Source organism: Pyxicephalus adspersus, chromosome 3 (genome assembly GCF_032062135.1).
Source record: "Pyxicephalus adspersus chromosome 3, UCB_Pads_2.0, whole genome shotgun sequence".
NCBI classification, from domain to species: Eukaryota; Metazoa; Chordata; class Amphibia; order Anura; family Pyxicephalidae; genus Pyxicephalus; species Pyxicephalus adspersus.
The window spans coordinates 40,216,262-40,229,584 of NC_092860.1; the positions used below are offsets into that span (position 1 = coordinate 40,216,262).

General features: G+C 35.9%; 1 protein-coding gene across 9 annotated transcripts in view; it reads left to right on the plus strand.

The window, feature by feature from the left end:
• Nucleotides 1–13,323, plus strand: part of LINGO2 (leucine rich repeat and Ig domain containing 2) — a 780,900-nt gene that overhangs the window by 588,593 nt on the left and 178,984 nt on the right. For all 9 annotated transcript variants that reach the window (XM_072404308.1, XM_072404302.1, XM_072404305.1 and 6 more), the window contains one exon: nucleotides 6,161–6,222. The gene's annotated coding sequence lies outside the window, so the exon portion shown is untranslated. The remainder of the gene's footprint in view (nucleotides 1–6,160; nucleotides 6,223–13,323) is intronic.

Below are 13,323 nucleotides of genomic sequence, written 5' to 3' on the forward strand. Positions count from 1 at the left end.
ATAACACTTTTTTTAAAGTACTTAGTACCTAAATAATTACCTTGAATAGTTAAATTTAATTGGTTTCCCTTTTTAAAAACCCTGTACCTGCCAAAAGTTAGCTGATATCCCCAAGGTAAGGAGAATGTTTCTTTGATGTACAGAAATAAGATAAGCTTCTAAATGCTGAGCAGACAAACCAAGAAGATTTTACATGACACATAACGTGACTGTATGCTCAGAATGCTTGTTTTTCTGATATGTACAATTACCACCTGAACAGGATATGACCTTACCATGCATAATGGCTGCAACCACCACTGACTGTTCTGTGAAATAAGAGGAGATTATGTAATTAAACAAATGCATTACTTTGGAAAAACTGCAGGTTGGGTAACCATATTGGCAAAAAAAGAGTTGGGAGATCTTGGGTTGGGTTTCTATTGTATGATATGCCAGACCGTAATTTCGCATTACATTTTTGTAGTGTTGCTCTGTATTTGTTTCCCCACCTCCTAGATTGTAAACTCTTTGGGGCAGGGTCCTCTCCTCCTCCTGTGTCACTGTCTGTATCTGTCTGTCATTTACAATGTCTATTTAATGTACAGTGCTAGATAATATGGTGCTAAGTGGGTGCTATATAAATCCTGTTTATTATCATTATTATTATTATTATTAACCTCCTGAGCGTTACACTGAGGTCTAGATTTCTGTACCAAAAAGGATCCATCGTTTTTCATGAAATTTTTTTTTAAATTGTAGACCTGTAACTTACAGAAATATGTCCGAACAGGGGTTCTAGTAGATATTATAAATATAAAAAATGTTTGAAACACACAATCATTTAAAAAAAAAAATTACTTTTAATAAAATTAAAGGAAAAACACAAAAATCAGCTTAAACATGACTACATAAACAAAGCTTGAAGCCATGGCAGGGGTCAGGCAGGCGGTGATGTCCAGGTCCAGGCAGAGATGTCAGAGTCCAAGCAGAGGTCAAAGCAGGCAGAGGTCAGGGCAGGCGGCAGGCAGAGATGTCGGAGTCCAGGCAGAGGTCAAAGCAGGCAGCAAATGGTCAAAATTAGGCGAAGATCAGCAAAGGTAAGATAAGACACAGTGTTACACACTAGCCATCCAGGGAATAAGTGTATATTTTTAAAACTTTGATTCTGTATTTTATTTGGGGTTTGTTTTGAATTATTTTGTATTTGATTGGATACGGGAGTTTGTATCCAATCCAATACAAAATAAGAATTTGAATTTCCAAGTTATTACTTTTTTTTTATTTTTTTGTATTGGATTGGATACAGGAGTTTGTATTCAATCCAATATAAAATGAGTGTTTGAATTTACCAGTTATGTACTTTGTATTAATTTTATATTATTTTGTATTGGATTGGATACGCAAGTTTATATCCAATCAAATACAAAATATAAATTTGAATTTCCAAGTTATTTACTTTTTTTTTTATTTTTTGTATTGGATTGGATACGGGAGTTTGTATTCAATCCAATACAAAATGACAGTTTGAATTTACCAATTACACACTTTGTATTTATTTGAATTATTTTGTATTGGATTCAATACAGGAGTTTGTATTGAATCCAATAAAAAATGAATGAATGAGTTTCTATTTGAATTTCCCGCACACGCGCCAACGTCATCACGCATGCAGGGAGGAGCCGTCCGGTTTTTTTTTTCTCCGCCGGACGGCTTCTCCCTTCAGAGATCATCCGGCGCTGGAAAGAGAAGGACGTCGGACGATCAGCGGGACCAGGTAAGACCGGGCGGCGGAACACAAGATGCCGGCTGGCGGAACACAAGATGCCAGCCGGCATCTTACCGGTCCCGCTGGCACCCGACGCTGGAGAGCGAGATCGACGGACGACGCTGGACGGAGGACGACGCTGGAATACGAAAACGACGCTGGATGAGCACAGGGGGACCAGGTAAGTAAGGATGGGAAAGATCTCGGGGTTAACCATCCTTGCAATTTTTTTGTGCCCGAACGAAGGTCGGGCTTAACGGCAAGGTGGTTAATAATAATATTAATACTAGAGCAAGTGTAGTGCATGTTATATTCAAGGCTTTTGTCTCTGGTGGGTACAGTTGCCAGTGTACTTATATCATCTCCCAACCTAATACTCCAGCCTTCTAATACCTGGTGTCATAACTTCTACAGTACCGTGCCCACTGGACATAGAAATAGATGCCAAGATGGGCCTTACAAAGGCTGTTTGAAAGACAAATAGGAGAGCCTAGTTCCAATTTAAATTACATTGTTGGTCTAATGCAGTGTTTCTCAACCAGAGTTCTGTTACCATATGATTCTTCCAGAGAGGGGTTCCTTGAGCAATGAGCAATTTTTGATCAATTTCACTATCAGTAACATTGACTTTTTCAATGTAAAAGTCATTCTTCCCATTGAACATCAAATTAATGTACTGTGATAATGTGGATAAGCTGTGGATAAAGTAATTATAGCAGGGGGTTTCCTGAAGCCCTTAAAGTCATTTCAAGGGTTCCCCCATGGTAAAGTGGTTGAGAAACTCTGATCTAATGTTATCGCACAGTACTTGTTTGATAAAGGACCTTAGAATATTAGGACAATATAACATAGCCATTTACCTAATATTTTTATGTGATTTTTTGCTTCTTCCAAGTTAGTTTGTATGAGTTATTGATTGCCAGGTAATTGCATTAACTAGCTCTGAAAAGGTGAACATTGTATTAACCGTCCTCTACTAATGTCTACAGGCAGAGGAATAAACTGATAACAAGTACAATATACTGACCTTAAGCTGCTTACAGACAGCAATAGCAAACTGTCAAAATACTGTATAACACGTCTTCCAGCTATGCTGCAAGGATGATAGCAACATTTAGTCCCCAGGCAAATAAATTTACCATTAAAAATTTATCAGGAGACAGTATATTTCAAAGTACACTATGGATAATTCATAATTCATATAACGTATATTTTTATACCTAGTGGATGTGGGTAAGACATAAGTGGTCCAGTAATGGCTGCTTTGAAGAAACGCCTATTTCTTCGACTATTGTTTAGATGAACATCACTTTTACATTAGGAGAAAATGTGCCATTAATTATCTCCCTCATTAGGTCATTACGCTCACTGGACTGCTATTGCGTGCTGCCTATTTTTCTTGGTAATAGTGCATTAGGCTTTATTAATATAGGATCTTCAAGATTTACCTCTTAACAATTGAGGCATTCTCTCTAATCAAAGTGCTAAGAGAGCAGGAATTAATGTTTCATTTTAAAAAACAGCCAGTTAAGAAGGACCAGACGTTTATAGAACAGAATACATGGAAAGTGGAAATTAAATATGGGGAAAAACAAGTCTTTGAGCCTGCATTTGCATTCACCAGCATTACAAGCACTGCCTTTCAGACACTGTACATGTGACAAGCATACTAAACCCATTTCACACAACACCATATCCATATGCAGTGCTTTGATCATCCTCTATAGCTAAGTTACAAAGGCTTTCTAGCTGCAGGCCATAGTCTCAGGAATCATTCTCATGTAAGAGATATTATAAACACACAATTTTTCTATGCCAAAGTCTAAAAGTCTACACATTCATCTCATGCTCACGTATAAACAGGTATCTGTATTATGTAAATAATTTTTAGATGATGTCAGTTTCAGGTTGAGGGAAGGAAATGCAGGGTCTTATTATGTGTTACAAAGTGTATTGTAGCATTTAAAACATCAGTACAGAAAAAGACTAAGATAAATCAGCACAGCGTTCTGCTATATTTTTCTAAATACTGGTACACAATAGGAAGTTCTCCTGTTTCACCGTTACTGGACAAACTTCAGCTTGATGCCACCCCTTGTGTTTTTTGGAGGCTTGCATTATCGAGCATGTTTTGTATTCTCATACATAATTATGGAAATGTGAAACAGGCTGAGGCAGAAGGAGGTCAACTGCAGGTCAACTGCATATGTCAATGAATTACAAATGATCTCATACTGATGCCATCAACACAAGCTCAAAGCCCATCAACAAGGTCCCTACCTATGCCAACCATGTGAATATAGTTCCATAACCTGTTCAAAAAAATTTAAAACACAATTTTAAATAACCTGATGCATAGGTCTGGAGTCTTTCAACCCTCAGAATGTGTTCCATTCTGTAGTCTCCTCATACTAATATTTCATCAGTTATGGCTATTAGGTAATCCATCATATGTCAGGTACATACATGTTATATACACATTCCATAAACACTATTTCAAAACAAAAATGTAATGCCTAATATGTACTAATATGTGGTTACACATGCTCAAACACAATACTGAACACAATAATGCTATGGAAGTCTTTTAATTAAACACATTTATTGTCTTTTAAAGGTTTTCAAATGTTACCCCAACAGACAGCTAACAGCTGATAACTCTCAGGTTCGGAACATTAGAAGGTAACATAGTAAGTAGCAGAATAGTAATTTTGGTTTGTATAGAGATTTGGCTTCCTCGTTTTGTTAAAAGGCAATGACTGGCTGCGAGGAGGGTAGGGGAAAGAAGAGAGGAGGGAAGAGATAAGTAGAGGAGAGGCAAGGTGACCAGTAAGTAAAAGACTGGGACAAGGAAGAACATTTTATACACTAATAAAATGGTATATCACATTTACCTATGATCCTTTAGATCATAAAATATCTAATATCATATTTTATTAAATCCAAAAAAACTGAAATCTTTACACAAAATGTGGTTAGATAATTTCATATCGCTAGAGTCCTCCCTGCAGTTTAAATGTCCAACTTCATATGATATAAATCAGCATGACAATAAAATGTCTTATATTATTTTTACATTGCCCTTCTCCATATTAATAGAAAGTTCTCCAGTGCTATTATACCCATAGCTCATGACTTTGAGAGCAAGCACTTAATAATCCAAAACACCAATGAATTCAGAGAGGTGTTCATTAAAAACCATTATATATATTTTATAGCTAGTCCCTGAATCTTTATTAAAATCAGCCTTCATTATTCCCCTGCACATCAGTACTTAGACTTGAAGAATGAAGGCCAGGACTAAGAACAAATAAGCATTATTTTGTTGCATATGCAGCAGAATAACGAATGGATGACTTCATCAGTACACAACTTCCCATGTTTAGATTTATGAGACGATGGGAGAATAGAGGTGGCCAAGCTGCACTGCTGCAGTAGGGGTTGGGATCCTGCCTGTGCAGTTTGGCATTGCGTTGGGAGCCGGAGCATCTTGTCCTTAACACAACTTAGACCTTCTAACTTTGCCTGTGACACTTAGTATATCACATTTTCTAAGTGTCACTCTGCTTTCGATCCTTGTGTGCCATTTTTGGAAGTTCTATACATGATGCCAATGGGGGTCCGAGGTAATGGCACAAGTCTGCCAATATCCAATTCTCACATAATGGTCACTTCTATATATGCTTCACCCTTTTTTATTGGGCAGATTTGTGCCTATAAATCAGATGTCCTTGAGCACCATTTATAAAACTTCCATGAGTGGCACTCAATTCTTTCTGATGTAATAGTGCACTATTCAGGTGTAAACCTCTTTTGTGTCCCCCCCGGATACACATACAAGCTTCCACTGTCTCCAATCCCAATGGCCATCAACTGCTTAATGCTAAACATGCTCAGTAAAGTAAAGTAAGTAAACTATAGCTGCACTGTACATGAATGTGACATGATCAAACTAATGTACTCATACACAGTTTTTCACACTTAAACTAGATTCCAGTAGTAATAGAGAGCAAACTATGCAAAAAATAAAATTTTATAGTGGGGAGATGGTAGGAAAGCATTGGCAGGGCACATGAGACATGTAAGGAGGTGACAGTTCTACAATTTTTTTAGCTTTAGTAAAGGTATAGTCATGATATTTGGCATTGAGTCAAATAGACAGCGCTCCAAGGGCAGACACATAAGGAACGTTATACAAAAACATACAATCAAAAACTGCAGTCTTAATGTTCATTTCCTCATTTTAGGTAATACAATATTATTTTTTATATGATTACATTGATGGATATTCTTGTTCATTCATTCTTAGTTTGGAACTGTCAGTGCATGATATGACAAGCAGAAAGAAGTGTGCATACCAACATACATTAAAAGATATGTCCATTATAATTCTATATTTCTTTTTCTTCTTAGGTTGTTTTTGCTGGCTGGAACGGATAACATACAGAAAGATCATCACTTTTGCTACAGACTAGGTGAGTCTTATTGTTTGTTCTACAGTAAACATTTGGATGAAATGGAATTGTTAATTATGAGTATTCGCTTTTTCACAATCAATAGTATATCAGTGTTGCTGTATGGAATACAAACGTTTACGTTAACACTTATTTTCAAAGGCTAGTGTATAGGAAAATCAATATAATGCCCTCTGCACCCAATTTTTTCTTGCTTTTCAAGTACAACAAATTAAGCCAAAACTGGTGGCTATGGGGACAGTATCTTCTATTTTTCTGCTTGCAAAAATAATTAATTATACTGTGGATTTATATCAGTTTTTAGAATTTTATTTTAAAGTATACCTGTCTTGTTTTGCATATATGCAACATATGTTTATGTTCTCTCCTTATTTAATCTTTCTCACTTCTATGAAAAAGGATATCACAGGCACAGGAAACAATGGCAATCTTTGCACTGGAGATAGGCAGGGTAACAAAAGCATTCATGTTTCATTAAGTAGAGATGGGTTTGAAACTGTTTTTATTGTTGTTTGGTTCTGGTCTTAATCTCAAATACTCTTTTTTTTGTTTTTGTTTCCTGTATCGAAGGGGCAGGAGATAGGAGAAATCTCAACAATGGAGACACAAATAGAAATTAAATTTACAGAAACTTTTAACATTCGCTATTGAATAAAAAAAGTTTACTATGGATATGAGCTTTAATAATAAAAGCTGAGCTCCATGCATTCAATAAATATGTTCATCGAAAGCCACAAGGCATGAAAATCCACTTTGTATGCAGCAAATGCTATTGGAAACCCAGGTATTACCTTGCAAAAGTAGTGACAGCATCATCACTGTGTTGTACTTGTGCAGAAAGCAGAGCTATTGAAGAGGCTTACAAATCCAACCAGAGGCTCCCTGCAAAAAGGGAGATACTAGACCAACCACTCTACACAAGGAGAAAACACAGAATAAAACACTCAGTAGCATGTTGTTAGTACAGGAAACTCTTGCACATAGCACACTTGCATTTACACATAGGCCCATAGTTTATCTTTGAAATAAATATATATATATATATATATATATATATATATATAAAGCACAAATCATTTTAATAGGATATTCAAGTCCGACACAATGAACAATCAGAAATAAATCATTTATACAATAATAGTTCTTAATTTACCAGTGTGGCTGAAGTGATGCTTTAAAAAAAAACAAGTGTTCAAATTGTTTTCTCCAGTTTTACATCAACTTTGATTTGTTTTATTATTTTAGATTACTAGGAGGACAGCAGTGAATAGTTGCTACCTGTTATAAGATATGACAACAGTGTACTTCTTTATCTCGGTTTGTATTTGATAAACTTAGTGTGGGGTATTGAATGCATTAACATAATTTGGAGACAGTAGACAATGTTTTACTGTCTGTTAATTCATTATTATACTTTTATTTGTTTATCAGCGTTCTGATTAATCTGAGTTTTTGGAGCATGGAGTTCATTATTTATCTCTAAATGTGTTTGAACAGCTTACTAATGAATTTCTAAAGTTGCTGCCACTTTGTAAAAATCACAAAGATGTTTGCAGGGCGTACAATGTGAAACAAAGTAAACTTTTATCAGCATAGACTCTCTTTAAAGTGCATTCCAAATGGCTGCATGGTGTAGTCACAGTGTTCACTGTGAATTTAATCACATTGGAGTTTCTGGCACGTAAGCGCACATACTGCAATTAGTGTCACTTTGTATCTGGGAAATTTGGATTCAGAACTGGTGTGTCTGGAACAAAAATGGGCATCGGAAATTATCTAGTGCCAGTGTACGACCGTACGTGTTTCATCTGTTTAACGATCATCATCCTTGTTCAATTCTCCTGGCTATGCTGCTGGCAAGCTTGAATAAGTGCACAATCCAAGCAATTGTACTCACTATGGGATAGGACATCAATTGATTCAATTTGATTTTGAGGTTAAGCACGATAACCAAGAAGCTAGGAAAGCACTATTTAGAATACAATGTTATAGTATGTGTCCAACTATAATGTCTCTCTGCTGTAAATATCATGGGGTGAATAGAGTAAATGCTTTTAAATCGCAGTGTTAGGGCAAGAATATGCATATTTTGTGCCAAATGGCATGGTTTGTTGTCAAATAAAGATCTGTGATTGCCTATTTGTGATTAGAGCAAGCAAACTTCTTAAAATCTAGGATTCTGGCAAGCAGATATGGCATCTGTGAGGCGCTAGGGCTGAAGAGCTCAATCATTGCACTTAAAAATACCTTTTTCACCTAGTGGAACAGGTTGTAAATGTGTTAAAATCACAATAACACATTTAACCTTGCAATTTTGGGTTAGCCGGGTTTTTTTGTGTATTGCTTGATATACAGTTTGTACTAGATGGTATTACATATACCATCCTAAATAATTCCCAAGAATGGAAAGAAGAGAAAATTACTAGTAGTGAACCACGACATTGCCTGTGATTCTGATTTATTTATTGATGATAAAGCTTTGTCTTTAAAGCAGACCTAAATACAAAAAAAACCTCTAGGAGGTAGAGATTTTGGCAAAAGGAACATGCACGTCACTTTGAGCAAAATTGCTTTCCCCTGGTAGGTTTTTGTTTTTTTTGCTTACACCACACAGCACATGTTCCTGGGACCACCAGTATTACACCAAGATGCTGGCTGTCAGTGGCCACTTAATGGCCGCAGAGGATCCTTGTAAACATTAAGGAGTCCACAGTGGAGGCTTTAGGGAACACAGCAGTGACCAGATCCTTGGCCTGTCATTTGCTTAGAAAAATAAAAAATAGTGTGTGCCATAATTGGAAATGCTGTGCATACTTGCCGATTATGGGGCAACCCCTCCCCATGCCAATGGGAGTTTAGATCACAGACGCCCCAATTAATTGTGATTTAGTTTGATGATGACACTGAGCAGCACTTCAAGGGATCACTAGTACACTACACAATAAATAATACCAATTAATATTCAAGAATACTTTCTTTGGCATAAAACATTACGATTTACAGATATCAACTCTGAATAAATTGGTGCCATTTAGATTGAAATATAACCTAAATATATTGGTCCATTCCTTTCCACCTTTGATGCCTAGAGTGGAAAACTAAATATGCCATGTGTTTATTTTTATGTTACATAGCTCCAAAAGACTGTTCTCCATGGATTTGAGCCAAAAACAGGTGGGAGTTAGCTGCAGTTACACACCCTACTTGTTTGAACCTAAATTTCACTTTGAGGAAGAAAATATAAATGGAAGAGTGTGTGTCCAACTGTCAGGAACCGACACATGGCCGCTGCTGACCTTATATGAAAATGCTAGTTGTCTGCCTGTCAAACTAGTCCAGAAGCTGTTCATGAGTCACTGACCTGGAGAAAACTTATAAATCAATGGAACAGATTATACTCTGATTTTACTGTTATATGCTTGTTAGTATTTGTATTCATGCCAAAGTCATCAAGACAATGCTGAGGCAAGGTTAAAAATCATTTGCAGTCTATACCTTTAAGAAAAGTTACTAAAGTTTAAGCCTCTAGATTTTGTATTTGTGCATAGTTCTCCACATTTCTTGCAAGAATAAATAGAGAAAAACATATAGCTCTGGAGCAATAACTAAACTATAGAGAACAACCATGTAGTTTTACAAACAGAATACAAATCCTCCCCAAGAATAAATATTGTACTTTTTTCTGTTACACAAAAATTATGTGTACCCTATGTGTATGGTGCAAACTATAGCGGTTTTACCTTGTCAGGGAGCATCACTGGCCAGTTTCTTTCAATACAATTATTCCTTTGCTCAGAGCACAGCTTTTCCATTCATCTTCTGTTGATTATAATAAAACCTTGGCAGGTGATATTGGGTTTTGTACATGAACCTTTGACTTTTGATATTGTTAGCTTTTTTCCTACAAAATATCACATTAGCTTTACTTTTCAGCATGTCTTTTAAAACAACAAAAGACAGTTTTGCTCATGAAATGAATTTACTTAAGAAAGACCTCTTTTGGGTTATGGAATTTCCAATTAAAATGGTGTTATGGTTGTTAGAGAGATTAGATCTGTGAACTGACTAGAATCTTCCGGACACGGTCATTATCGGTTGGAAAATATCCTCCCTCTGGGAAATGCTTATCAGCCATCTTTTTTCAGGTGTTAAGGATAACTAGCTTATAATGATGTTCTTGAAGATAATAGATTTGTCATTATTTAAAAAAGGACTGTTGTAGTTTGGTTTGTTAGTTTACACACAAAAGCTCAACTATAAAATCAATGGATCCCTTACAAAAAGTGAAGGCTTATTTATTTGACATAATGGTAAGAGCTATCACTATGTAAAGTGCCAATATTAACAGCAACCAACCAGAAATATTTGAATAGTTGAATGGACTACAATAAAATGGAAGTCTGATTTTCATTTCAATAATATACTTTCAACCTTTCCAACTTATTACTGCACTTTTGTGCAGTTTAAAAAAAAAACCTATGCCACAATGTGCTTTTACTTTTCTTTGATCTTTATCTACTGTTTAACCAATTTTTGCATATCAGTGCAGTTCCAATTTATTTTTTTTTTAAATGTACTTACTACTGGAGATAAAAAAGTTTGGTCCTTATTATCTCTAGGAATACAAAGACTGCCTATCAACAAATCCCTCCAATAATCTTATAAAACTGATTTACTACGTCTATTACATTTTGATGTCTATGTTCTGTTAATGTCTGTTTGCAAGTTATAAGACATATAAAAAAGAGTTACAATTAAATGTTAATTTGTGTGTTATCTACCTAATATATACCATTGTGGAGGTGAGATGAAGAAAAGGACCTATTAGCATGTAAAAGAGAGCCACAATACATGTGGAAGAACATTTCATGGTTTTTGTTGGGACCAAGAGTGGGAACAAAGTGCAATTTGGAATTTAACGGAGAGGCAAAATACGGAGTCTTACATATATCCTCTATGACAAACTTTGTGTGGTGGTAATAAGTATCCAACAAGTTTCCTTAATGTGTAAAAATTTGGTGGCTGTTACTGAGATGTTTTTTTGCCTTTATTTAAATTTTGATATTCATTTGAAAGTTTGAGTTACTGTTAAGAAGCTGTGTTTTTGATCTAAAGGACAAACACAGAGCTGCTAAAAAAAACTGTCATACGTTCCTCCCGCAGCTTTCCCAGGTCCTCTGTAATGAGATTTTTATGTAATGGAATGATATAATGACACTTTGCTGAGTTTATAATTGTACATCACATTCTTTACTCTGCAGTTGTTGAACATGTGCATGGGGCTTACTGTTGGATTGTTGAATTATTTCTAAATCTATGGATGTACATTCTAGTGCCTCAAGCAATAGTAAACATTATGTTGAGATTTGCTTGCAGCTTTCCATGCTGGTTTCATCTCTCACCCTACACAGAAGCCAGAGATTCCAAACAACTGCCAAAATTACAGTCTACTACTAACCTGCATAGTTCAACAATATAGTTTTATCTGATAGTTGGCTCCTTCTTTTAGAATACATTTTAAGAAAGAATTGGTAAAAATTGAATGTTGACTAGCCACTTGGTTTAGCAAAGGATAAAAGGGAGTAAATAATATCAAAAGTCTAAGGTCATTTGACACTCAGCAGCAGCATAGCACAGTTCTGAATTGCTTCAGTTTACCTTATTAGTTTCTTAAAGGAAAATTCAGTTACGGATATACTTCTATAATGATGGTCTGGAAACATCCAACTTCTCAGTGTGCTTCACTACTAACAATTAAACTACACTGTTATGGCTCTGTTAAATAAACAATCCCTTTAACATAATTCTTTTTTTCTTTATTGGGATAAAGGCTAGAAAATAATATTCAAAAAAGTTAGAATATTTTTTAGCCAGGTAAATATGAAATATGCATATTGATTCACTCTCCTTACCAATTATTAGGCAGTTTTTTCTTACCTGCATGATGAAAAAGCCTCTTGTAGAGTCAGGCTGAAATTCACACACACAACAGTGACCTATTCCCCTTTCCTCTTTGCCTCTACCTGCCTGTATGTTAAATCAGCTCGATGTGACATTTCAGCTAGAGATTATAAAAAAAATAGAAAGTTCTATTAATCAGTAAATAATCAGAACAAACTTCCACTGTATAATGGTTGCATTATTTTAAATAATTTTGCCACAGTGAGATTGCAGCATGACAAATCTAATTATAATAAATCTTTATGAATAAAGCTGCTTGATAGGAAACTTTTTGCCCTAAATGTATATAGATCTCAACCCCATTAGTAGAAACAAACATCCTTAGCCAACATTTCTTAGGGGAAATGGCAATCATTGACAATATAACTTTACTTCTGATAAGTTGGTGCCATAGGACTTCTTCCTCCTTGCTCATATTTGCTTCTCCCGTTGCTTTCTCCCCTCAATCCCTCCCCCAATATATTTTAAAATAAAATATTTCCTTGTTCATTTTATACTGGTATTTAGACCCTTTGATTGATTGTGTTTTTATGATATGTAAACAGGTCATGTTTGATGAGGAGGGCTAGCAAGGTGCTGTAGATTTTTATCTGAAAACATCACAACACATTAGTACTTTTTTAAAGTGTTACCAGACCTGAACCTGTCAGTAGGGTGGCTCTTGGGACGAGTCATGATCATTTTAAAATGCCTTAATGGGTGGATGTCAGTCTGAAAGAGTGGGCTTTCCTAGGCAGGCAGTATTTGCATGAAAACTGTTAATGTAACCCCTACAACTGATGCTGAAAGAAGTTAAAGCAAACCTGAACCTTCCAAAGAATACCTGTTACATTTCACATTCCCACCTGAAGATGTAGGACCACCCAAGAGCATCTATCCATGTAGCGATCTGTAGAATGGACTCCACCATCTTCTCTCCTTCCATATTAACAACAGAGCTTACTCTTAATCATGACAGTAAGTCTCCCCATGCATGTGCAGTGATCCCAACCCCAGCCATGGGGGAGAAGGTGCAGAGAGACATTTTCTGCCGCCAGATCACTCTAAATCAGGTAGAGAGAAAATAACTCAGGAATAGGACCAGGTAAGAACACATAAAAGGAATTTATTCAATCTTTATCTGACATGCTTCAGCTTCTA